Source organism: Lacerta agilis, chromosome 7 (genome assembly GCF_009819535.1).
Source record: "Lacerta agilis isolate rLacAgi1 chromosome 7, rLacAgi1.pri, whole genome shotgun sequence".
Classification (NCBI taxonomy): Eukaryota; Metazoa; Chordata; class Lepidosauria; order Squamata; family Lacertidae; genus Lacerta; species Lacerta agilis.
In genome coordinates this window covers 52,543,876-52,570,889 of record NC_046318.1, presented here as the reverse complement: position 1 = coordinate 52,570,889, position 27,014 = coordinate 52,543,876, and the positions used below count along the sequence as shown (strand labels likewise).

The window sequence follows — 27,014 nt, the reverse complement described above, 5'->3', positions numbered from 1 at the left end:
TAACCAATTATTTATTCAAAAGTGACATTTCTTTGGCTAAACACTGGTTGGGCTCCAACATAGAGCTAAATCTTTCATTCCACCAGCTCAATTATTTCTCCTTGTGCAATGGCACATTCTACCCCTCCCTTATGTGACCCCTAAATCTGCCCCAAACTTCTCCAGCAGATTTGGGGTTGGTATGGTGGGGGAGGGTGGTCCCACTGTACAAGCTGAAATCCTTGTGCTGATGGGGGACACAGTAGTTGAATACAGTTGAATACTGCCCACAATTCTCCTCTTTATGAATGTTCTGGGTACTGTATGTAATTGGAACATTCATTCATTAGTTCGTTCAGCAATACATTGAAGGCAAAAGGCTTTAAGGGCTTCTGGAGCTAATGGAAAATGTATGAGCAGGATGTCATCTGGAGAAGGAGAAGAGGAGGAGGAGGAGGAGGAGGAGTTTGGATTTGATATCCCGCTTTATCACTATCCTAAGGTGTCTCAAAGCGGCTAACAATCTCCTTTCCCTTCCTCCCCCACAACAAACACTCTGTGAGGTAAGTGAGGCTGAGAGACTTCAAATAAGTGTGACTAGCCCAAGTTCACCCAGCAGCTGCATGTGGAAGAGCAGGGACACGAACCCTGTTCACCAGCTTACAAGTCCACTACTCTTAACCACTACACCACACTGGCTCTCCCACTAGTGGGAGGAGTGGCCTAGAGGATCTCAGCCTGAAACAGAAGCCATGATTATGATTCAAGAGCAAAAATAAAACAAAAATTAGACTAGAATAGAAGTGAAGTGGAAGGCAGAACAAGAAATTGGCAGAGAGAGATAAGGAGGAAAGATACCAAGAGAGGAAAAGAAAAGATGTCTAGAAAATAATAATGAAAATATGCAAGAAGATCAGCAGTACCAGCCAGAAAGTCTGAGAGGCTGGAAAAAGAGATGTCTTTTCTACTTTCCACCAACCCCCCTTTGCTGATTTCAGTGCCTCCTTGACGGAAAGCTGAATCAGTCGCTCTCCACCCCTGAGAGTACCCTTAAATGGGAAAGACCCTTTTCTGCTGGGCTGCTGCTAGTCAGAGTATGCTGGGCTAGCCGGACTAAATAATCTGACAGAGTATAAGGCCTGAGCACAAGCAGCACCTAGTGTTGGTTCAGGTGCTAAACCATGGAGCAGTTCACCTCACAAGAGTCTAAAAATGTCAGAGACTGGCTAGATGAGGAGGAGTGGTGGGAGGCTCCAGCCGAAGAACACCCTAGGGAAGCCTCAGAAGAGGAAGGATCAGAGCCAGGGGAGTGCTGGTGGGACACTGAAGCAGACCAGAGGATGAAGGGGGACAGAATGGTTGGATGCTGAACAAGCAACAGGCTTGAGTGTGTGTGTGTGTGTGTGTGAGAGAGAGAGAGAGAGAGGAAGAAGAGGCACAGATCGTCAGTTCTGGCAACTTCTTTACCAGAGCCAGTCTTGCCCATAGGTTTCTCTGTTTGTAGAAAGACCAGGGGGTGTTATTTGTGATCTTGATTTATTATGCTGGCATTTGTATACCGCCTTTCAGGGAAAGCCCATGAACAGCATGTTAAAACCATACAGTTCACCCCAAAGCTACAGTCTATAAATATTGCATCAGCAGCCATTTGAAACAGTGCAAAAAAATCATATATTAAATTGATGTAGCTAAAAATAAGACATCAACATAGAAGCAATTTAAATATGCAGAGCATGGGCATGTTAGCTGAAAGCTGCTTGAAAGCAGGTTTTCATACTCCATTGACAAACAACAGTTATTTCTATACACACACACACCATTAAATTTTATATTGCTTGTGTATTTGATTATATCATTTCATTGTAGTATTGAATTTGACTTGTTGAATTTGTTCGGTTTGAATTAGTTTAAGTTTGTTTTAAAAATGTGTGTTTTTGCTGTATTTTGATATTTGATATCTATTGTCATCGACTTGGGGCACAGTCTACTGTGAAAAGGGGGAATTTCAATTAAACTAAGCAGTAAAAATCCCCCACTGTTTTAATAGTAGTCATTAATAGTGGGTGTCACTATCACAATCAGCATTGACCCACAGAAATCAATCCATCCATTAATTTCAAAAAGTTTACTTCGAAAATGACTTAGTTGGCTATCATCCATTATTTTTATATCTTAAAGTACTATTAAAGCATATAACATCTTTTTTTACAGAGCAAATACAAAGCCCGGCTGGTTAGAGCATGGTGCTGATAATGGCAAGGTTGCAGGTTTGATCCCCATATGGAAAAGCTGCATATTCCTGCATTGCAGGGGTTTGGATTAGATCAGTGTTTCCCAAACTTGGTTCTCCAGCTGGTTCTGGACTACAACTCCCATGATCCTTAGCTAGCAAGAGCAGTGGTCAGGGGTTACGGGAATTGTAGTCTGAGACCCAAGTTTGGGAAACACTGGACTAGATGATCCTCAGGGTCCCTTCCAACTATACAGTTCTATGATTCTTTTCATTTTGCACAGGGAATTCCGTAAAATGGAGACCGCTACTGAAAAGGCCCTTTGTCCAGTGCTCACTAATCTACCTGGTCTTAAAGCTGGGCCAGAGCACAGGGTCTGTAATGCCAATATCAAAGGACAGGCAAGTTCATACCAATAAACTGGGTCCAAACAATTTAGGGCTTTAAAGGTAAAAAAAAAAAAAAACAATACTTTGAACTGGGCCTGGAAATGGATGGGGGATCAATACAACTGTTGCAGCACCAGAGTGTGACAAACTAGTCCCTTGAACACCCTCGTAGCCTTTTCAAAGGTAGCTCCATGTAGTGTGAATTACAGCAGGCTACAGCATGCATGACTGAGTGTTAGGGACATAGCAAGTGCCATTTTCTAAAGCACCAAGTGCTGAGATGTCACTACAAATTTCATCTCCCTGGGGTGGGGTATGCCTCCTTTAAAGTTGTATATCTCCCTTTCAAATGTTACAGTGACCACACAATGGGAAAGCCCCCAAAACATCTGCTAAGCAGCTGATGAAGAGACCCTAGGTCTGAGCGATACCTACATTTCCCTATCCAGTTACTGAATAAAAATAGATAAACATTTCAGCACACTGTAAAGAAGTTTTTGGATAATTCAGTCTCTGTGAGAAGAGTTGAAATGTCCTTTTTGCAAGGAGAAGCTGCTTATCTTCAGTTCATTTGAGAATTGTCCCCTATGATATTATCTAAAGTGCTACACTTCGCCTACCTTGGGCAGGGGTGGGGGTGGTGTGTATTTTCCCTTTAATCAGTAATTTCAAAGGAATAGGAAGATGCCTAAGCAGGGGTGCTGCTGAATACAACATGGGTTATCTAGATGGGTTATAAATGGATCAACAATTCCCTTTCTTCTAAGCAATTTAGAAGAAGGGAATCAAACAAACCAAAAGCCTTTCTGAATGGGTGCATTTCTTGAAATATAGAACATTACCAGAGAAAGTCATACCTTTGGGAACTGTATTCCGCCACCCTGTGCACAGAAAAAAAGCTTTCAGACTTCAGCGAGCCAGATTTTTTTTAATGATAAAGTCTGATATTCACCTGTTTTTGATTTGCTTATTTTTTCATAATATATTTTCCAATGATCCCAGGATAGTGTCTGTGGGGAATATCCCATTTTATCTTCACAGTAATCCTGTGAAGTTGGTAGGCTAAGTTAAGGAAGATGGATGACGTTCATTCTGTCATCTTCATTCTGTCATCTTCATGACAAGGGTTTGCACCCTGTTTTTCCTCAATCAGAATCTAGCATTATTTTAACCACTCTCCTGTCTCCTCTCCCACAGCCTTGCTTTATCCCAAAGTGGACTTTCAGTTTACATCAGCATCGCTGTATTTAGAGAAACTCAAAGGGCTATTCCTAAAGTCCTTCTAAATTTTCTCAAAGACTCACAGTGGCAGTATGCGGATTGGGATCACCAGAAGGACAAAGCATTTTTCTGGGGAGATGAACTTTGTGGATTTATAAAAGGTAGGGGTGCCATGGAATGGTTGGATGCAAAGGAACAGTGGAAGGAAGTAGCTGGGGAACCACCAAGGGAAGAAGGCTCAGAGCCTGGGGAGTGGTGGTAGAGCAATGATAAGTGGTCAGAGGGAGAAGAGGAAGAAGATGGGGAAGAGGAAATGTGAGAAGTTAAAGACGTAACAGGGCATGGTGAGCTGGCAGAGAGAAGTCATTCAGCCGTTCAGTCTGTGATGTCTTTTTGCTAATAGTTAACTCTGAATGGTGTGATTTATTGCTGGTCTCTCTGTGGCTATCATTCCACATTGATGCTGCCTATGCTGTCCAACTCATGATAATTCTCTTTTCCTTTCAAATTAGTCCATTTCAATTTCACAAAGCCAATTGCATCTGGTAAATGTTTCATTTAGTGGGCATTTTTGGTTAGGTGGGTGTTTGGGTGGTGGTGGTTGTGCTGATTATTCTTTTGGGGGAGGAAAGGATGTTCTGTTGAGTTTTAATGTAGATGATCACTTTTAATGTATATTGATTTTAATACATCATATGGCTTTTATTTGCATCAATTTTTATTGTGTAACTTGCTTTGAGACTGTCATTGTGGAAAGTGACTCAAAAATCAAATCAAATTGTATTTATTTAATTAATCAAAACGTAAGGCAGGAGATGACCTTTTTCTGATTCTTCCAGCTATAAGAAATGAAGTGATAGACTGTATGTATACTGTACATTTAAGGCACATGCCTCCACAAAGTATGCTGGGAATTGTGGTTTGCTAAGAACATTGGGAATTATAGCTCTGTTAGGGTTGAACTATAGTTGCCAGGATATTTTGGAGTGCAGAATGTGCTTTAAGTGTTCTTTCACTGTATGGTGTGTACACAGCCAGAGATTCTGTTATGTGACAAATTATAAGGATTGACAACAACAGTGACAAGGTTTTTGATGTAAGTGGAGAAAGAAAGTGACAGGATGGACAATTAGGAACATCTTCATCATAGAGATACAACCAAAATTTTACCTAAAGCCAGAGTGGAGTAGTGTTCATACTCATGTAAAGCATACAATGAGTTTTAAGTAAAGCTGGAAGCATTTTGACAGAAGCACACAAAATCCCCAGAGGGTTCCACACAACTCTACTTTGTCAATGGATTCACTAGAAAACAAAAATCAAAGCAAATCTGGAGCTCACCTAAGTGTAATTAACTGGGAGGACAATGGGGAGGAGGAAGAGGATCCCAGGGAGGGCTGTGACTAGGACTGTGACAAGCAGGGGATGGAAAAGTAAGTACTCACAGGGTGACCAAGGATGGTGAGGGGATGGAGGTCAGTGCATAGAAACCAGAGCAGCAGGACCCATCACCAGAGCCAGAAGGGACCCTGACCCCATGAACATGGCAGGCAGGCACTGTGGCATAGGGAGAGGCAGGTGAGGCTGAGGCCAGCTAGGGCCCACAGCCCAGCCCGCTAGCTCTGGGTGGAGGGGTGTGATTCCTTAGCTGGAATAGGCTTAGAAGCCCAGATGTTGCAATCAGCAGGCAAGTACAAAAAGGAAGTAGAGCTGAGGTGCTGTATCTGTTCGACTGCCCATGTTGATGGACCTTGACTCGGATGCTCCTGGACCTCCATGGGACTGTGTTTTGGGTTTGATTCTGGACTGTATTCTGACTGCTAAACTTCAGACTTGGCTGCTTGGATTGACCTTGGACTGAATTTCCTTAGGACTATGGATTTTGAACTTTGCTCCTTGCTCCTGGACTTGGACCTTGGACTTGACATACTGACTTGCTGCCAGGTAGACCAGGGGGTCAGGAAACTTAGGAATTTCGGTGAAAGAAATCAAGAGTTTCAAGTGATTTTCCTCACTTATCTATAATTTAGATTGTGATCAATTTGAGATACTGGTGGGACATCTAGGAGGAAGCACTGGCAATCAATTTGTCTACTTACATACTGTATTTTTTACCTTTCTTTTCAGACAGTTATGATCTCCCAAAATGAATCGCAATAACAAAGAAAATGAACAGCAGACTCAGCCATCAGACTTACAAACTAAAAATACAAGATACACAGGGGAAGGGATGCGGAAGGGAAAGGCAGAGGAGGATGATCAGTTTTCCAAGGTCGGAAGTAAGTGGTAAACATTTATATCTAATTCAAGCCAGACTCATCTTGCCTTTCTTGTGCTCTTGCCTGTATAACAGTTGTCAGCTCTTGTCCCTTTGGCCAATGGGTGGGCTGAAATGTCCTTTCCCCCCATTGCTTTTGCAGTCTTGGATCAATTGGCAGTTTGAGAATTGTCTTATCTGACAGGGTTGGTTACTTGATGGGACCAGTATGGCCTTTTGCTTGCTATGACTTGGGAGGTGGGCTCTTGTGGCAGGGGAGAGGGTGTCCTGCCCTTCAGCTCTGCAGTCCAAGAGCTGCAGGTGCAGAACAAAATGTGTTGGGCCAATGGCCATAAATAAAACTTACTAATGGAAGTTGAATTATTTGGGGTTGATCAGCAGTTTTAGTCCTGAAATGAAAACCAAAGTCTTGCAGAGGAAAGGGGAAGGCATGGTTCTTCTTTGGTGATCACTTGTAGCCGAGTAAGATTGTCTTCCATAAACACGGTTTTAACAATGAGTCTGTAAATGACTGTGGAGGCCAATTCTGGATCCACGCATCCTTCCACAGTGGGGACATTGGTTTCTGGGCGGGAGTCGATCACAGTGTGGATTTGCCAAGCGTATCTTTCTCTTAGCACGTTTCTCCCTCGCATCCTGAGTTCGAGTGTCTTCAGAATTCAGTAAAAGAAGAAAAGGAAAGTGCTAACTGATTCTGTTTGGGAGCAGAAGAGATGAGGAAGAGAAATCACCCAAGGAAAAGATGGAATACTTTGTTTACTTCTTGCCTTTCAAAGTGAAGACTGAGACCCAAGGAGAATGGGATTTGAATTGATTGACACAGAAAGGTCAAGAGACCTTTAGAGCTGAGGGGAAGGGAACACTGAAAGAATCTTTTCTACTGTGAACTGGGAGAACACCAGGTTAGAGACTGTCAAAAAAGGAGTAAAAAGGCAAGAAATGAGGAAATTCTAGGTCACTCATTCAAGAATCATAGATATATGAAGAACACTGCACATCAAGAGGCTAAAAAATATATAAAACCATACTGCATTTCTGACTTTCATGAAGAAAGGTTCCAGGAGAAACTGATAAGGAAAAGTGTTCAGCCATACTTCTGAATAATATTATTACCCTGTCAATAATAGAAGCAGTAGAATTATCTCATAATTTCATTTGATCTTTTTAAACTCTCTCTCTCTGTGTGTGTAGACTGAATATGTAATTTAGAATAAAAGCAACTCCTTTTTTTAAAAAAAACTTCCAAATCTTATATTTGTATTCATTGAACTGCAGGGTTAAATTTCAGGTAACAGCAGGATTCCTGCTTTGATCCATAGATTAGAAAAACAACTACCGGTATTCTTTTTTTAAAAAAATCTCTTGGTGCACACACACAAATATTCTGTACAAACTCATTCAATGTATTTGTACCCAAATGTTGTACATCATTTGTGGATAACTGCAGGACGGAGGTAGAAAAATGTCTCTTTGTTTGAAGCACCAAAATTAATGTTATTCCTTGCCTTTTGAAGTCTTTGAAACGTACCTGATAATCTGTATTATCTGTAGCATAAAAAGGCAAATGGCTCTTGATAAGGGGGGGGGGGAGAGTCGTGAGTATAAACTTACTTTCTCAAAAATTATTTGAAGTAAAAAACAAACAAACACAGGAAGAAAGTTTTACATGGGGCATATTTATAGTAAATTATGACCAGGAGTGGGGTTGATGGGAAGGAGCAACCATAAATCTATCCTTTACACGAGTGGTCTGCCTCTTGTGAAAGTCAAGGGGGTTAACACTAAAGAAGCCTAGTTTCAGTGAATATCAAAGTATTGCAGAAATTCTCCCTATTTATAGGTAGTCCACAGATAATGTACGTTCTCTTTAGTATAAGAGTATGTGAAATTGGTTTATTCAGAGTTTCAAAGGCAATGGGTGAAAAGTTCCATCTTTATAATCCTCATTATTAATGGCTCAGGAAGTCACAAGACACCAGGTTTTCTGTCAATAATATGGTAGCTATTTCCATATTACAGTTGGCTGTTGGTAAAGGATGACCTTCCAAGTCATCTTACAATATGATAAAATGTAATACATACAATGATGTAAAAAAAAATTGAAACTAACACTGGGTTTGTGCAGCAGGGCTACTGCTATAGCTCAAGATCTTGCAGTGCAATCCTAACCATGTGGAAATCAGTGGGATGCACTTCCAAGTAATTGGGGTTAGGATTGCACCCTTCAACTCTAATGAGGCTGTCTCCCTTATTCTGCATTTCTAAATGCATCTTGGTATTTATATAATTGTCTCATAAGAGCTGCCATTTACTTTTGTACCAGGCTTTGAAATAAAATTTTATATCTTTGATCTGATGTTTCTAAGATCTCCAATATAATTAAACTCTAGAATTATTTATGAGCCGATTGCTTTTGCACTATATTGAGTGGTCATTAGAGCAGGAAAAAACATAGCAACACTAAGCGAAGATACTCAACACTGGATCCGTCCCATCATAGTAACAACATCTGAAATACTATTATATGGCATATAAATATGCAGTGCTTAAGCTAGCCAGCACAGACCTTGCTAATGCACCATTCTTTCCCAGATGGATCAATATGCTTTTGATACTGAAATGTAATTCCTACTCCTTCCTCCATTTGGTCTCATTCAACAGTAATAGTACTCCATTTCACTCGGAGCTGGTCCAAACATTGCCACCTCCATGTGTGCACACAACTGAAACTAGTTTTCTGCACCACACATACCTTGAAGCCCATGTGTGCAGATGAGGCAATAAATATTATTATTATTATTATTATTATTATTATTATTATTATTATTATTATTATTATTATTATTTATACCTCGCCCATCTGGCTGGGTTTCCCCAGCCACTCTGGGCGGCTTCCAAAAGAATGTTAAAATACAATAATCTATTAAACATTAAAAGCTTCCCTAAACAATGCTTGAGGTGATGCATGTGATAAAAAGTTTTTAGAAACTACTGCTTTCATGTATTGCACTCCTATGGGAAGAACTTTTGAACAATGCTCACGCAGGGGTAGTGATGTTTGAGCTGGCGCTGCCCCAGCCTAGTGACACTGAAGCTATGAACTGATTCTACCTACTGCTGCATCAGACTGTCATTTTATCTGAAAACTGAAGAGGCAGCAAAAGAATGGGAGGCATGAACTTAACCTGGACTGAATCCGTAGTGCCGGGATCCATATATGGCATTAAGCTATTGCTGGCTTTGCAAATTAATCCTCTGTAACCTAGGCTAGCTTAATTTGGTAGGAGTACCAACTATGTGCAATTTTTAAACAAGATAAAAAAAACTGGATTTGCTAAAGAAACAACTAAGCTTGAGTCAGAACTGATAAATAACAATTTGAAGATAATTTTGAGAATTTACCATCTACTTCTTTATTGGGAGGTAAAGGAGGAGGAGGTTAAGTCATCAATGGTGAGGTGGGCACAAGACATTGGATGCCCAATAATGATGAGTGAGTGAGTGGGAGATAAATATAAAATTTATGACCTCATATAACATAAAGGAGAATATGATGAAGATTCAGCATAGGTGGTACCTTACCCCATCGAGATTGTCCAAAATGTATAAAGGGTTGGCTAACACATGTTGGAGATGTGTGTGGGGGGGGGAATAATGGAGACCTATATCACATGTTGTGGACGTGTAAAAAGATCAAGGTTTTTTGGGGTCAGATATATGAAGAGCTAAAAAAATTGTTAGGAATCACCTCTACCAAAAAAACCAGAAGCTTTCTTATTAAGCATTGCCAATAGAGATATTCCAAATGACTTAAAAGATATCTTTTTTTATGCTGCAGCGGCTGCACAAATCTTAATAGCAAAGGGTTGGAAAGATACGGAACCTCCAACATTAATAGAGTGGCAGAGTAAACTACAGGAGTTTGCTGAAATGGCCCAATTAACAAATAATTTAAGAGGTGAATTGAAACAAAAATGTCAAAAAGTGGGTTAGATACAAACTATACGTCTGGAAATATAGTAAAAACCGATTAATCATTTCAGAATTTGAGTAACCTTTGAGGCAGAGAGAATAAGACAATTTGAAAGGTGGGTACTTGTTGATATTAGAGCGTATTAGAGGTATATAAAGAGATAATAGAATGAGTTGAAGTACACTCAGAGGAACGATTGGATTATACAGTTGGGTCTGATAGGAAGTCCAATTAGGTTTACTTTATTATTTTAATGTATTTTTTAAAAAAATCTTCTTTTCGACTGTTCACTTTTTTATTTTGCTTTTTTTTCTGTTAACTTTTTTTTGTTTCAGTTTTGTTTCAGTTTTGTATTGCTTCTGCCCAATATTAGGCGGTAGGAGTTTAATGTAGTAGTCTTCATTTTTATCTATTCACTTTTTCCAACTAATTGTAAAAATATCTAAGGGGAAGGAAATGTTTAGAAGAAATGCATAATGTATACTACTAAATGACTGTTTAGTTTTGTACCAGAAGATGATTGAATAATAAAATTTTGTTGCAATAATAATAATAATAATAATAATAATAATAATTTAGTAGGAGCACTAGTAAAAGGTGCAGTAGCAAAGTAACATTTGCAATTCAGGTAAGAGAATATGATTTTCAACTGACTTAAAAGCATTTCAACATTTATTGTGTAACCCAGGGAAATTGTGACAAAATGTTGATGACAAAACAAATACTGCCTATGTTGACAAATGGGAATATTCTTGATTTGTGAAATATGTTCATCCTTAAAAGTACCAAGCACCTCACACGTGGAGTCAGAATACACGTGGCAGAAAAAAATGGATTTTGGGAAATCAGATTTTCAGGTAGATAAGGCAGGGAGTAGCACAGTGTATCCATTTATTGTCTGAGACCTGAACAAGACAGGGTGTCCTGACCAGGAAGTAGCAGGGTATACAGAAGGAGTTCCAATTCCCCAGGAGTCAGGTACAACTTAAATTCAGTTTTACACAATGGAATCTTGATATAGTTACTTAGCTACAATTGCATACAGAGAACAAAGCCTTGGTTAGAGTTACATCTTGATCTGATCATTATCATATTGTGCTGATTGGTTCAAGAGACTGTGTTATAGGTCATTTGTGAAAGCCTTACATTTCAAAGATATTGGTAGGAAGGTGCCTAATTTGGCATCTCAAGTTGAGTAGGTCTGAATATTTTCTCCTAGGACAGGGTGTGCTTTTTAGTAATTAGTGTCAATTGGAAATGATAGGCTACAACTGTCATCCTAAGGAGACTGATGGGAAATGTCCTCCAAGATGAAGATTGGTGTTCAAAATGGAACCTGAGAGACTTGAACTATTGTGCTAGTGAGCCAGTGAGACTACTTACTGGGGTCCAATTATAGGGAATATGTGACTCCATACCATATCTCAGAACTGTAGCACTGGGCAAATGTGATCCCCTTTGAAAAAAAAATCTGGACATGTGTAAATAATAATGATGTGAAACATGAGCAAAATCAGCTTCAAATGTTGAAATATTTGCTAAAGGAGGTTTTAGAGTTGGGTCTTATTCTTGGTTACACTGTGTAAATTGGGAGCATCATCTCCAATGACAGAGCCTATGCAAATTTACATCGTATAGCTGAGCTCTGAATCTAACCAGTGCAGTTTTATTAAGAAATCAAAAAGCCCTTTCTTGTCTCTAATTCTGTCATTATGAAACTACTACTTTCTAGTAATGCTAGCTGAATTACTTCAAGTTGCCAGCTTAGAGGAAAATGCAGCAGGAACATGAAGAGCAGACACTTAGAAGAGTGTTTTTCTTTTCATGTTCCTCCCCCAATTTGTAACACAAGATATGCAGATGTGATATGAAATGGGGCTTCTGCACATTTAATAGTCACACAGTAGAGAGAATTTCAGCAATCACGTTCATCAAAGCCAGGTTATAGTAGATAAAGCAAAGGTAATATTTGACAAAGTGAAATCTCAGCCTGGTCCAGTCTTTACTGATAGCAAAGAATCAGGCAACCACTAGGCAGAGCTGATCAGGACATTGGAAAGGTAAATCGGGTCCTCCATTAAAGAGGGCACGAGTTGTTCAGCTTCTTTGGGGGAGCCAGTGATCTACCAGTGATCTACCGCAGACGTCCAGTGATCTACTGGTAGATCAAGATCTACCTGTTGGACATGCCTGGCCTACACAATGGCTGGGGAAGTGGCAGCCATTGCCTACGATCGAAACTTTTGAGTAGGGCCTGCAGGGTACATACAACCCGTTGGGATCAGAACGATCTCGATGGCTGTTCTACCTATATTGCGCCACACATTGAGGCTAAGTCCTCTGAATTTGCAGTGCCGAAATTTGAACCCAAGAAAGCTGCTAAGTGGGTGTATTATTGTTGGGAGTATAACAGAAGCTCCTGCCAGAGCCAGGCTTGCAAATAGGCCCATTCTTGCTACAAATACGCAGGAAACCACCCAGCCATATCCTGTGGCATGAAGTGGCCCTTTTGTGGCCAGAGGTATGAAGCAGGAGGCTAAGTCTGCCTCTCCTCAACCAGGTGACTCTAAATGAGAATTTGCTCACATTGGCACATACTCCCATAAAATTACCTGCTCTGGAGAAATGGTTAGCGGAATATCCTAATCGATCAGTAGCAAAATTTATTTGGAAAGGGTTTTCTGAAGGCTTTCACATTCCAGTGGCGTTTCCACCTAGGTTGGCAGAAGTGGAAAATCAGAAACCAGTTAGAGATTTGCCAGAAGTGGCCCAGCGTAAAATAGAGAAGGAACTGGCATTGGGCAGGATTGCAGGTCCATTTCCTACCCTTCCGTACCCCAACCTTACCCTTTCCCCTTTGGGGGTACTGCCTAAGAAGGCGCCGGGGGAGTTTCGACTAATTCATAATTTATCTTACCCACAAGGGACTTCTGTGAATGATGCCATTCCTGCGGAATTTAGTTTAGTTAAATATGCCACATTTGACCAAGCGGTCAAATTAATAAGGAGTTTTGCGAAAGGAGCCTTGCTGGCCAAATGAGATGTGGAAGCAGCATTTCGCCTGCTCCCGATGCATCCCCATGATCTTAAACTCCTTGGATTTAAATTTGAGGGGAATGACTATGTAGACAAGCCCATGCGAATGGGATGTTCCGTATCTTGTGCATCTTTTGAATCGTTTCTTGGACTGGTCACTGCACAGGAAGACAGGTTTTAGGGGCATCACCCATTATTTGGATGACTTTTTACTTTGCTCAGCAGCCGAGTGGGATGAGTGTACCCAGATATTGCTGGCCTTTGATGCCCTGACAAAGGAACTAGGTGTTCCACTGAATCTGCACCTCACTCCTTCCGCATTGGGGCAACTACCACAGCTGCGCACTTGGGCCTGTCGGTAGACAGGATCAAGGACCTGGGTCATTGGAAATCTGAAGCTTACAAAGGGCAGGTTCAGAAATGGCGCTAAGGTGAAGTCAGTAATTGTGTTTTGTTCATTTGTAGGTCCCTTGCATATCTGGATAGTTGGGCACAGCATTGTCCACTGGGCCAGCAGTTGGGCAGCTGAGGCTGGAATTGGACACCAGCTCAGGCTTCCCGAGCATGTGCATCTGTCCCAGATTTCCAGACAAGGAATGCACTAGGGGGGAGCTTCTCCCAATGATTTAGAGCAGGCTATCTATTGCGAACATGCCTGCTGCAATGGTGCTCTAGCTGGGTGAGAACGACCTGCCGGAAGCTCCTGGCCTGAGCCTGGGGACCCGCATGCAGGAGGATTGGAAGAGTTGGCGGCAACTATTCCTGGACTCAAAATATTTTGGTCGCAACTCTTGCAGAGGCACACATGGAGAGGGAGTCGTTGCCCAGCTGCCACCGAGAGGGCCAGGAAACACATCCAGAGCATGGTGGCCAGAAAGGTTTTGTCCATGAGGGGAGCCCTCATATGCCACCCAGGCATCACCTATCTTAATGCATCCATTTACAGGCCTGATGGTGTTCACCTGTCTGTATTTGGGAATGATTTATGGCTGACCTCAATGTCAGCGGGTTTGTGGGATTGGTTACAAGCGTGAGTGGTTGGTGGCAAGCGCTTGCGCTCTTTGTGGCGGATAGGCTCTAGTTCAGGTGATATGTGTGGCACGTGACGTGGCCACACCTATGCAATGAAGGGTATTCCAGTAAAGGAATCCAGGGACTTACTGGTTTGGCAAACCCCAAAAGGAGTTTGGCCTGTGCCCGAGTCCAGGGGACATCAGGATGGCTGATTGGTGCTCCCTCCATCAGCTGTTCCTGGTGTTCATCCTTTGACTGTCCTATGAACATGGCTCTGGGACAGCGCTGCCTGCATGGGTGCAGGGAGATAGTCAAACCAGAACCTATGCAACTACTCACTAGATTGTAATCAATAAAGTTGTGGCCTAAATTTCTGCCAAAAACCAAACCAAATATCTGACTCCTGTGTGAATTTATTTAGGGGAAAGGTAAAAGGTCTAAACACGCAACTGTTGCTTCACCAAGGTGCGTAGCCCTTTGAAGACCTTACAAATAATTGGCTGAAGCTTTCTCAACTGCAGCAAAGGAAGCTATTGCTTCAGCAGGCTGCAAAGTCACTTGTTAATCTTGGCAAGCCTGGTAGGGCTTTGGGGAAACTATCTAGGATCTTAGGGAAGTGCTGTTGGAAAGCTACCTAATTTCTTATAGTGTTGTTGCCTTATTCAAGCTTAGTTGGGCTCTAAGGTGCTACTGGAAGGATTTTTTTATTTTTTTATTTTTTATTATTTTTATTATTTTATTCAACCATAATTGGTCTTTCCATTGAGTGGGGCTGGGAATTGCAGAGTCCTCTTGATTTGATTGTTTTCCTGGTCTCAGTAATTTTTCTGGTTTCAAAGGACCTAAAAGGGGGGGGGCATGGTGACTCCTTATCCAGGCTCTCCTCCAAACCTGGGTAGGGGTAAGATTGAAGGTATGAAATATAACAGCCTGAGAGTGAGCAAAGAGCAGAGAATACCTTCCAGGCTCTGCAACCTTTGTTCTCTTCAAGATACTTGTTTTAAAAAGCCATCTTCAATACTTTAGAAATATATGGCTGGAAGAGTGGCTTGGCCAACTGCTAATTCTAAGGCAGAATAAAGAGGACTAATGCTTTATTCAAGAAGCTACCACATTTTACCACCATAGACCAGAACCTCATGGAGAGGATTCCTGCTTTGCAGCTGTAAGAGTGATGCACACCTGCTTGCTTTAAAAAGTTAGGTAGTTTTCATGATCATAATCATCTTTGCCATCGTCTCTTCTTATGTGACAGCCAGTTCACCTGCGCTTCAGCTAAACTTAAAATGTTTTTTTGTTTACACATCTGAAAACACTGAAAGATAATAATATTTAGAAATGAAGGAATGTGAAGTCTCTGTTCAGATAAATTATTTATATAATTATCACGTAATTAAAGTAATTACAGATTATGGGGATAAGACTTCTCTTTATTTCTATCTTGAGGGGATGTAACTATGCTCACCACACACAAAAAATGTGTAAAAAAAAGAAGTTGGGGTTGCTGTCATCTGGAGAGAATATGGAGAAAACAAACATGAATATTTTAAATTTTCGCAGGAAACAAAAAGGCACTGCAAACACAGCTTGTTTGGGCTGCATTAATCTTAACATTAAATTAAGGAAGGTTTCATTTTTTAAAAAAAATAATGTCCTTTAAACAATCTGAAGCACTATTTGGTGGGCACATTTGGAATTTTGGGAAGGTTCCATGGACCCTAGTAAAAAAAAAAAAAAGGCTGCTGTGGGGTGTGACATAACATCACCACATATATAAAGAGCAGAAAAAGAGACTGGACTGCAAATTAGTGGGTAAAGGTAAAGGGACCCCTGACCATTAAGTCCAGTCACAGACGACTCTGGGGTTGTGGCGCTCATCTCGTTTTACTGGCTGAGGGGGCCGGTGTTTGTCCGCAGACAGCTTCCAGGTCATGTGGCCCGCATGACTAAGCCGCTTCTGGCAAACCAGAGCTACATACCTGCTATCAGACTGCCCCCCATTAATGAAAATGGCACCTATATCACTTGCTCATCATTGTCCAAATGTGGTGATCAGCCCTTCAAATCATCCTAAGCTCACCTTTTTTCACATCCTGATTGCTGCCACATAGCTGGCTCAATATATTGCACAACAAACATGAGTCCAAATTTTATTTAGAATACTTATATGCCACTTTATAGCTATAAGACACTCTCAAAACAGTGTACAAAAATTTCTCACACTAAAAATGATATCCCAGTCTGGTATCAGGGACAAACACGTCTTTCTGGTGTCGGGACCAACCAAGAGGCACTTCCTGCCCTCAATCTTGGTGTTTCTTGGAGTTGTCCTTTGAGGAAAAGGAGCTGGATCTCATGCATCGCACATTGAAAGTAAGTCTTCTCTTTCTGGTTATTAGCAATTGCTAGGCCACTGTTTCCAGTGAGGTCCTCTTGGTGCAAATGAGTGGGCCTCACCAGCTGGAGCTCACTCATTCCATGATGGAAACAAGTCTTCCTTTGCTGGTATTTGTTGATTCCAGGCAACAACACCTGCTGAAGTCCTCTGAAAGAAGGGAGAGGGTTTGAACAGTTGGATCTCACTCAGTCAGTGATGTAGGCTTAAAACACCTGAATACACATATCGGGAAACACTGATTGGACCAAAATTGCCATATGTATGTTCATGGGAGCTTCAAGATGCACAAATACAAGTGCATTCACAGTTTATGTGGAAACACTAGTATAATACTGGGATACATATGACAATGAGTGGAGGTGTTTTATTCTACATCTCAAAGATCTACCCTTTTCTCTCAGTGGCTTTTGCTAAAACCTTCATCATTTCTCAACCAAAATCTGCAATATCTTCTTCCTGACCTTCTCTCCCATGCCAACCCCTTGCTTCAGTATGTTACCAGTGCCTTTTGCTAAAATTATCATTCACTGCCATCACTATGATCATGTTTGCCCTTTCTTAAAGACCGTGCACTACATTTCTGTCACTTGCAGTGTCATCTTGAAGCACCCAATCCCTCTACATTTATGTCTTTCCAACTTTTCTCCCCTAACTAGGTCTTATCTCTTACTCCCCCTTTCTCCTTTTCTCATCTGATGTATTGTGGAGAAAGCTCAGTTTATACTGCATTTGATGATGTAATGGTTCTACAACATTTAAAATCCTAGAAGTTTTAGACCATTAGTGATGGTGGGTGGAGTGGACCAGGGGTGAAGCAACTTTTTCCCAGGCCAAATTGTTCTGTACTGGCAGGTCAAAAGAAAAATATAATGCTTGCGCTATAAAGGTGGTGAATAAAGTAGATAGTCTGCTGAACCAATACAGAATCTCCAAGAAGAAGAAGAAGAAGAAGAAGAAGAAGAAGAAGAAGAAGAAGAAGAAGAAGAAGGTGTACCATCCTTCCTCCAAAGATCCCAGGGCAGTTCACAACAGAAGAATGCAAAATGAGAATACAAATGCAGAATCAAACAAAAACAAAACAATACCCACATTCCACAAATACATTAAAAAGCCATGGAATGTTAATCAGTCAAATTCCTGGTTGAAGAGAAACGATGTCACCTGTCACCTTAAGATATGAACTGAAGGCACCAGCTAAGCCTTCCTTGGGAGAGCATCCCACAAATGGGGAGCCACTGCAGAAAAGGCCCGTTTTCATCTTGTCATGCTCCAGACCTCTCATGGAGGAGGCACACAAAGTAGGGCTTCAGGCTCTGGGTCAGTTCATATGGGGAGCAGCAGTCATTGAGGCATTGCAATCCCATTTAAAGCTTTATTGGTCAAAATCAGCCAGTGCAGTTGAGCCAGGATTGGTATAATATGCTCAAACTGCCTTGCCCCAGTGAGCAACCTGGCAACCAAATTCCGTACCAGCTGAAGTTTCTGAACCATCTTCAGAGGCAGCCCTACAGATAACGCATTGCAGTAATGTAACCTAGAGTTTACCAGAGCATAAATGACAGAATCCACTTTCTCTTCCTTGCTCCAGCAAAGGAAAAAGAATTGGCGCTCACTTTAACCTTCCAATTGTTCATTTGAATGAACCTGATGTCATGCATGACATGAGGGTGGGTGTGACTTGCACAGAATAGCAATTTTATTTTCAACCACTTTCCTAATGTTTCCAAAATTGGAATTTCACAGCTGCTGAACATTAAGCCAACATCTTCATCAAGCTATTTACTAAAGTTTCACGATCTCATTTTTGGTCAGGTACTGCCTCAGAGTCAACGTCAATGTTCAGTCAGGTTCACATGAGCAAAAGCAATTCTTGAGACAATTGTGGGATGATGAACAACTGCAAGAAAAAAATAAATGCAATGGATTTGTAGGCTTAGGCTACCCACCAGATGAAGAAAATAGTGTTTTTAATGTATGAACTGGCACCAAAGAAAGGTTTTATCCTCCCCTACCCCAGGAATATTGTTTACTTAGTAACAAATGTGAATGTTTGTAAAGAATTTTTGGATCTATATTTTGAAATGTAAAAATCTGGCTTGCTAAAGCTGCATGTGATGGCAGCAGCTCCCCAGAATGCAGAAGATATGCATTTGACAGTGTTTGAAGTTTATAACGGGTCAAAATTCTGACTGTCCTGGGAACTGAGCACACATCTGTCTTCTTTCTGCAGGCTGGGATTCTTAGGATAGAACTCATTGTTAGCAGAGCACCTCAAATCAGACAGCTGTGTCAGACTGGCAAATTACACCTTTACAAAAGGATTTAGTCAAACTATTTTGTTTTGACACATTGCTTTTGTTTTCCTTCTTCATTCAGATTTATGGAACCATCCTTTTGTTTTAATCATCACAAACGGAGTGAGGTTTAAAGTGCACTCTCTCCACTGGCTTATTTTGCTGTTGTCACCCTGAGCATTTTAGAGCAGTGGCTTTTTAGACTGCAGACTTTCATTTTAAGTGAAAGATAAATTGTCTAAGGGTACATTTTGAACAATTTAAGCTGATGAACCCTTTCTCATGTCTCTCAGTGAGAGTCACATGTGTTTATTTAGTTTTATAACCAGCTTTTCCTGCAAGAGTTCACAGTGGGGAAGAATCTGTGTAAGACAAGTTTGACACCATAGGAATGTAATTGATTTTTTTGGGGGGGGGGTTATGCTTCTAAAATAATTCTTTGCTAAACCTGAGATGATAAAGCCTGAGATGCTCAAACAGGAAATTCTTATATTAGCTCTGGGAGATGCTCAGGATAGGGCTTTGGTGAACCTCAAGAGGAAGATGAGCATTTCAGCACTAGGGAGCAAAATGCATCATCTATCTATCTGTCTATCTATCTATCTATCTATCTATCTATCTATCTATCATCTATCTATCTAATTTATATACTGCCCTATACTTGGGGCTCTCAGGACAGTTCATAGAATAAAATCAATATATAAAACCACAATTCTTATAGAATCATTTTTAGGAGTCCCGGTCCCGGCTTGATAAAACAGCGAGTGTATGTAATTAAAGAGGAGGATTTATTGCAAAAAAGCAAGCAATTATCTCTGGACAGCTCTAGGAAGCCTCCGTCCCCATCACTCAGTTGACCCTTCTGAGGAGTTCTTCCATTGTCGACAGAAGAGATTGAACCTTTGGCATTTACGTTTCTTATTTTGCTTCCTGTCTAGCAGCCTTCCTGTTCCTATATGCCTCAGACTTATTTGGTCAGCTGAAGCCCCTTCCTGTTCCGAAAAGCTGCCTCTGTAGCTTTCTGCACCTGTTTGGGATCCCGGGAAGCTTTGGCTGTGTTCCAGCCTGCTCTCCATTCCTCCCTTATCAGCCGGCCATCCAAGGTCAGGGGGAGTTGGCGCTGGCAGCTGCAGGCTCTCTTGTCCTGGTGTGAAAGCCTAGCCTCCCTGTTCCTGACTCCATTCTGCAGCTGGCTGTGAGATTATACTTGGAGCTGGTGTGTTCATGACAATCATAGAACTGTAAAGTTGGAAGGGACCCCATGGGTCATCTAGTCCAGCCCTCTGCAGTGCAGGAATCTCAGCACTCAATTTACTTGGATACCGAATATGTGAAGAGAGTAGTGGAATCTCATATGCTAGTCCTGCCTCCTTCATGCTAACGCCTGTGCCGAACACCATCCTAGCAACAGTGTGTTCAAAGTTAAGTGTGTCACACACAGAGGTGTACACATGTAGGCTTCTTTCCATGAAAACATGAACCCTGATTGGCCAGGGTCGTTTGTGTGGAAGGTGATGTACTTGTCTACATGCACTGTCACAAATGCCCTTCATCCCGACATGTTCCAAGTAGCACAGATCAGATAGCTAGCTGGCACAATCATGCTATATTTGGTATCTATGCATACCATAGCATGAATAATGTTGTTAAGTTCAGCTGTTTGACTTCAGCAATCAAATCTGATGTACAGGTGGCATCTGGTGTACAGGAGACATGCCTCTATATGAGATAGGGCTTGGGGAGATGACATATAGGACACAGCTTGATTTATTTAGTGGCCCTTCCCTCTGTCCCTGCCACCTGCCTTCCCAACATTCCCAGTTTCCTCTACATACTAACACTGCAGGAACACAAAGTGCCTGGGCCTAATAACCACGTCCCTCATAAAGCCAAAGCCTTCATTCCTTTTCATGTTTTGCATTCTTGGCTGATCAACACTTAAAGAGGGCCTGAAAGAGAAATTAGAAAGTCTTTGCAGATGCAAAATGTGATGCCATAAGTGTCAAGTCAACAGAGACATTCCCAACAAGATTGGTCCATTTGCTTTTAGAATTAGTACCCGGCAATCTGACCCCAACACGTTAGTGCTGGGAAAGTTTCTGTGTATTTGTCCTTAGCCTTCATTTGCCCTCAAAGTGGTAGATGATTTCAAATTCTCATTAAGTAACTGTTCTTTTGACCCCTCTTCCAGTTTTGCCCACTAATGAGGTAGTAGATGTGACATAGGTGCCTATGAATAATAAATCTTTGGATTAACCTGTCCAATGGGTCCAACATTCTGATTAGAATATGAGAATTTGGATGCTTCAAGAGAAGGGAAGTCAACTGGCTCTTTCTTATGACTACTTGCTACATACTGTTGTGAGTTTGCGGGGAAGGTAGGCTTTATGCCTGAGTCCCTTCAGTTTCCTGGATCCAGGGAGGATTCAAATTACTGGAATAGCCAGACAGGTTTCTTGGTAAAGGGCCTCTAGGTATGGGCTGTTAACAAAGGTAGTGGGTCTGTGCCAGATGACAAAAAGCTTCCCCTCCCTCCTTCAACTCACTGGTAGTCAGACAAAGGCAGAGTTGGTGTGTGTGAGGTAGAAGCCAGCTGCAGGTAGCACAGAAAAAATACAAAACCGTGTAAATCACTGGAGGAATTGCATAAATATGAAAACTAAACTGACAATATCATAATGCAAAGGGCATTTATAAATATTCCATCAAAGGCAAAGCTATATATGCTTTAAATCATCAAAGTGCTAGTACAAAGTGCAATTACAAAGTGCAAAACTACAAAGTGCCATAAATGTTCAATATAATGATGAAGATGGTATAGCAAATGTCTATCAGATGCGAAGGTCCATCCTCACAATGTTGGGGAAGGTTATTCAGAATCCCTCCAACATGTGGGTGTGTTCTCCCGACGGGTGGCTAGCTTCAAACTTCCCGCTTCACCGACGGTTTCTTCAAGGTCTGGACTTTTCTTTGGTAACAACAATACAAACCATCAACTTCACTACAAATATAAATTCAATTATACAATAAAAATTCAATTATACAATAAAAAACCTTTGATGGAATATTTATAAATGCCCTTTGCATTATGATATTGTCAGTTTAGTTTTCATATTTATGCAATTCCTCCAGTGATTTACACGGTTTTGTATTTTTTCTGAGGTACAGATACCGTGACTGTCTGTTGTTGTTTCTACTCTGTATTTAGCTGCAGGTAGCAGGCTGAAGACTGTGAGACAGAGCCATGCCTGATTTCTGCTGGAATCCAAAGCTGTGGCTATGAGAGAAGCAAGACCCTCTTGGCGGGTTAATGCTATGAGCTCCTTCATTGTGGGCTCAGCTTGTATATGTGTGTAGACACATCCTAAAGACACAACAATCTGCACTGTCCCTCATTCCAATGAAACCAAACCCAGGGTTAGCACCTGGAACCCCTGGAATCTCACACCGCTCAGAGGTTGGAGTGCCGAGCAACAATATTACCGTCATTCATAAGAGCACTTTTTTAACAGCAGATATTATACTGGTATGTTGTATATGCACTGTACAGTAGGGCTGCTAGCTCATCAACTAGTTTATTCAGTTTCACGGAATTCAATTTAGAATTCAATTAAATGTGTTAAACACACACACACACACACACACACACACACACACACACACACACAAACTTTTTAGTAACCTCACCTGTACTTGAATCATGGTATCATGGATGGTATGGAACTAAGCAAAGGGTGCAATGAACGGAGAGGGAAAGGGACTAGGGTGAACCTGCTACACATACTTAAGCCTGCTCTTAGTAGCTATAATACCCAACACTCATTTCTACCTTTGCTCTGCCTGCTTCAGTTTTAGTTGATGCACAGCATTTCATTCCGCTGCAATGAATAACAGGTATCCAGGAGTGGAGCAAGCACTTGTTATTATTTGTTTATTCATTGAAAAGCATTTCTAAACTACTTGATTTGTTCCAAAAATAAAAAACAAAACCCAACCCTCTTCTACAAAAATAACATGAAACCAGTAAAGGAATTTCATTTTTTTAAAAAAGGAAGACAGCAGAATAAATGAAAACAAACATAGGAGCTGGTAAAAACAAGAATTCAGAAACAACAGTAGCATAAGCCTGGACAAGAAGAGATGTGTTCAAAAAAAACTGCTGCAAGTAATAAGTGATGCTTCACACATGGCAGAGGGAAGGGCGATTCCACAGGGCAGGGACAATTGCTCTCATGCCCTGCCTGTGGGCTCCTGTAGGCATCTGGCTGGCCCCGGCTGGAAGCAGCATGCTGGCCCACGTGGACTCTTTGGTCTGAACTAGCAGCTAATGCTCTTAACTGCAATTAATATTTTGCACACTCAGCATATGTACTGGTGGTTTTATTAAATAAACATTGTCTTATTTATATTGCGTTGTTGTTGCCAGCTCCATGGCCCTTCATCACTTTCTGTCAATTTTTCATGTTGCTGTTCTTTTAAAATTATCTTTTTTTTTTCTTATTGAGGTAAGCACTTCATGTATTACATTTTTTCCCCCAAGCAAGATTCTGGACAGTATTCAAGTACCATTTCTCCTTCTCCTTCTTCTTCTTCTTCTTCTTCTTCTTCTTCTTCTTCTTCTTCTTCTTCTTCTTCTTCCCATCAGTGCAAGTATTTCTCCTTGTGTAATGGGAGCTTTCCAACCTCCCATCCCTGGGTTCTCCCATGTGTGTACCATACCCTCCTCAAATCTGCTCCAGAGGATTGGAGGGACCTCTAGAATAGATTTAGGGGTTCATGGGTGGGAAGAGTGGAGGAAATATCCCATCACATAATCCTTGCACCAACAGAATGTCCACATACTTCTACATGGGATGCAATTATCCAAATTTCCTTAACCATACATTAGGAGAGCAATGACATCTGTGAAAGGAATTCCACCAATGCTACTGTGGAATTTCACCCTCCTCCCTAAAATGCTGCTCATCTTATTTCTGGTAATTCCTACTATATTGTAATTTACCTTTGTTAAGCTGAAATCATTGCCACGCAATGATGCCAAGATGTGCAACAATATTCACTTCTAGAATTCCTCGCCACTGAACAAAATGCCCAAATTTGTTGATGCCCAAATTTGTTGATTGTTTCCTGCCGTGGCCCAGTTAAAGTCTCAAAAGGAAATGAAACCGAAAACTGCTTGGGGTGACTTGCCACCTGTTTTTCTTTACCTTATCACTTCCAGCTCATCTGAAAAACTGTACAGAACATGAAGCATCTCAGGTTTAAGCCTCCAGCAATTACTTGATTCCTGTAAAGAAACTGTTGCGTGTGGATCAACAAAACAGCTTTTGCCAACAAATAAATGCCCGAATTTTCATACTCTCCATCTTGATCTGAAAAAAGGAAGCTCCAATGTCCTTTTATATAAGTAAATAAGCTAGGGCTGCAAGGAGGTGGTGATTTACAACCCATCCAATCACCTCCATTTCTGAAACATATGCTATTTGGCTTGCAAAAGAAGAAGAAGATAACAAATACCACTCAAATTTGCTGGTGTGGTTTCCTTTCCTGACCTCATGTGAACATGCAAACTGTGGCCATTTCCTTTCCTGTTTCCAATGAATTCTCCAACATTCCTAACCGTGGCCTATTTTAATGGAAATAAATATGCAAACAGAGCAACATGGGAGGCCACTGCCTTGCACTTGAGGTGTTACCTTGGGTTGGTTATTCTTTATAAATGACTTGGATGAAGGAATTGAGGGGATGCTCATTAAATTGGCAGATGGCACCAAACTGGGAGGGGTAGCTGCAACCCAGAGAGCCCCTTAAGGCAATGATTGGACAAATAAGGCTATCAATAGCCACCAGCCATGATGTCTGTGCTCTGCCTCCACTGTCTAATGCTTCTGAATGCCAGTTGCTGGAAACCATGGGAGAGGAGAGCACTCTTGCACTCAGGCCCTGCTTGAGGATTTCCTTTAGGCATCTAGTTGGCCATTGTGAGAACTAGATGGTGTATTGGCCTGATCCAGAAGGGTGGTTCTTATGCAGATGGGTTTGTGTAGGCCAACTGGTTCTTTCATCTCCCTGCTCTCCTGCCCCACTTCTCGTATTGCATTGCAAACTGGCTTTGAATCTACCTCCAAGTTTCTAAAACACCAACTTGTAATGTGGTAGAGGTCATGGGGAATGAGGCGATAGAACCCCTGCAGGGTATGCAGAATAAGTTATGTGGCTTTCTCAGTTCTGGCCACAGACTTGTCTGCTACTTCCACAATTCACTTTTCCCATGAGGTTCTGAAGTTACAGCAGTGTCTACCATAGGCTCATTAAGGATGTCACAAGTGTTAATAAGTTCTCCACTCCTACGCAACTTGCCTAGATCCAAGCTAGAAGATTAAAGATACTTGAAGCCACTTTGGATAATCTTCCTAAAAGTACCATTCTCAATCTCATGGGAATGCCCTGAAGGAAAATATAGCTGAACCTATGTTAAACACCAGACTGCATGGTAAGCCATATCGGAACTTCAAAAGCACTTTGTGATCTTGTGCAAGGTGGCTTCTGCCCCAAGGGGAAAAGCTTAGAAGTTCCACTGAGCACACACAAACCCTCCAGGCTTGACTGGAGTAACTCCCTCAATTGTGATCAAGAGTTGAAGGAGTTGTGAACATTTTAAGAAATATGTATTAAAAACTTTTTTATATAAGCTCCTAAGCTTTGCTCCAAATGCTCCAAACTGAACGTTCTAAAACTTTGTCCAACAATGATTTTTTTTCCAATCTAAAAAGAAATTGGGGGGGGGGGGGAATTCAGCCCAGCCAAGGTTAATTAAGTAGTGAAAGGTCCTTCACCATGGGACGTTTCACTAGTTTTCTGCATGACATATGCTTCTGTTGTTTTGTTCTTGGCAAAGCATTGGTCAGCTAATAATAACACAGAACCTCTGACCTGAAGTGTGGAGCTTCTTTTGCATCCTAATGCAAGTCCTGCTTTTATTTTTGTGCCTTTTCCCCTTTTCTTTTTGGTATAATCTTTCTAAACCTGGGCTGCTTGAATTGCATCTCCTAAGCATTTCAATTATAGATAGTGAAATGTTTCAGTGAAGATGAAATAGAATAACAACAAGGAAGGCCTCTGCTCTGATTTGACGCAGAATCCAAAGACCAGCTCACATGGAAACTTTATTTTGAAAAGCTGCTTGCTGGGGGAAGGGTAACTGGTAGTACTGGTCATCCATTGCTACTCCTAAACATCCACTTGATGAGAGTCTAGGCTTTTGAAACAAGCTTCAAGCATACAGCCTCAGCTTCGGGACCAGAAATTGCACACACTACACCAGTCTTTGGATGCATTCTCCTAGCAAACTATGCCCTACTTCTGTGCACATATACCTTATAAATGGATAAAGGAAGAGATAGCCAGCATGGCTTCTCCAGATGTAGTCTCATCATCCCTAACCACTGGCCATGTGATTGGGGCAGATGGGAGTTGTAGTACAGCAATATCTGGAGGGCAACACATTGGCTATCCCTGGATTAAGGTTAACTTCCCTAAATTGATGCCTTCCAGTTGCAGGGACCCAGAGGACTAATTAAAGCATAAAATAATGTCAATTTTTTTAAAAAAAAATGGGGGGAGGATCTGGTGGGGTGCACACCCCAACTGCACATAAAGTATTTATTTCTCCATGTACTTCTTTTATTCTTACAAATTGGCTGAAAGCAATGAGGATCTGAGATGAGCTAGGGTGTGTGCATTTCCAGTTGTCCCATATTTTATAGAGGTGGCACTCCTAATCAAATTGTTCCCACACACTGTGAAGTGCTTGGGATTCATAGAGGGCCTGGAGTACTTCCCCAGGGAGTAAGACTGGGCTGACAGAAGTCCAGAAAAGCAGCCAGATGAAAGGGTCTGATGCACAAGTACAAGCTAAATTGGACTAGTTGTAGTTGGCCTTGACTGAGGGGTGCCAAACGGCCATATTATTGAAAAAAAATAAGCCTTACATACACACCTAAAGGTAAAGCAGACAAGTAGGCACATTGCTAAAAATTATTAACTTGCAGCTGTATTATTTTTGGTGTTTTTCGGAGTGTTCCAACCCCAGTTCCACAAATCTATATAACTGGTAGGGCATTTTGTTCATCAGTTCTGATTTTCCAGTTCAGTATGTGACATGCTAGATCGAAGGGTGGACATCTCGAAGATATCATTAT

At 41.3% G+C, this 27,014-nt stretch overlaps 1 long non-coding RNA gene across 3 annotated transcripts in view; it reads left to right on the top strand.

Moving 5' to 3' along the window:
* Positions 1-27,014, top strand: part of LOC117050023 — a 253,172-nt gene that overhangs the window by 166,996 nt on the left and 59,162 nt on the right. For all 3 annotated transcript variants that reach the window (XR_004427045.1, XR_004427043.1, XR_004427044.1), the window contains one exon: positions 5,948-6,099. This is a non-coding gene — a long non-coding RNA (uncharacterized LOC117050023). The remainder of the gene's footprint in view (positions 1-5,947; positions 6,100-27,014) is intronic.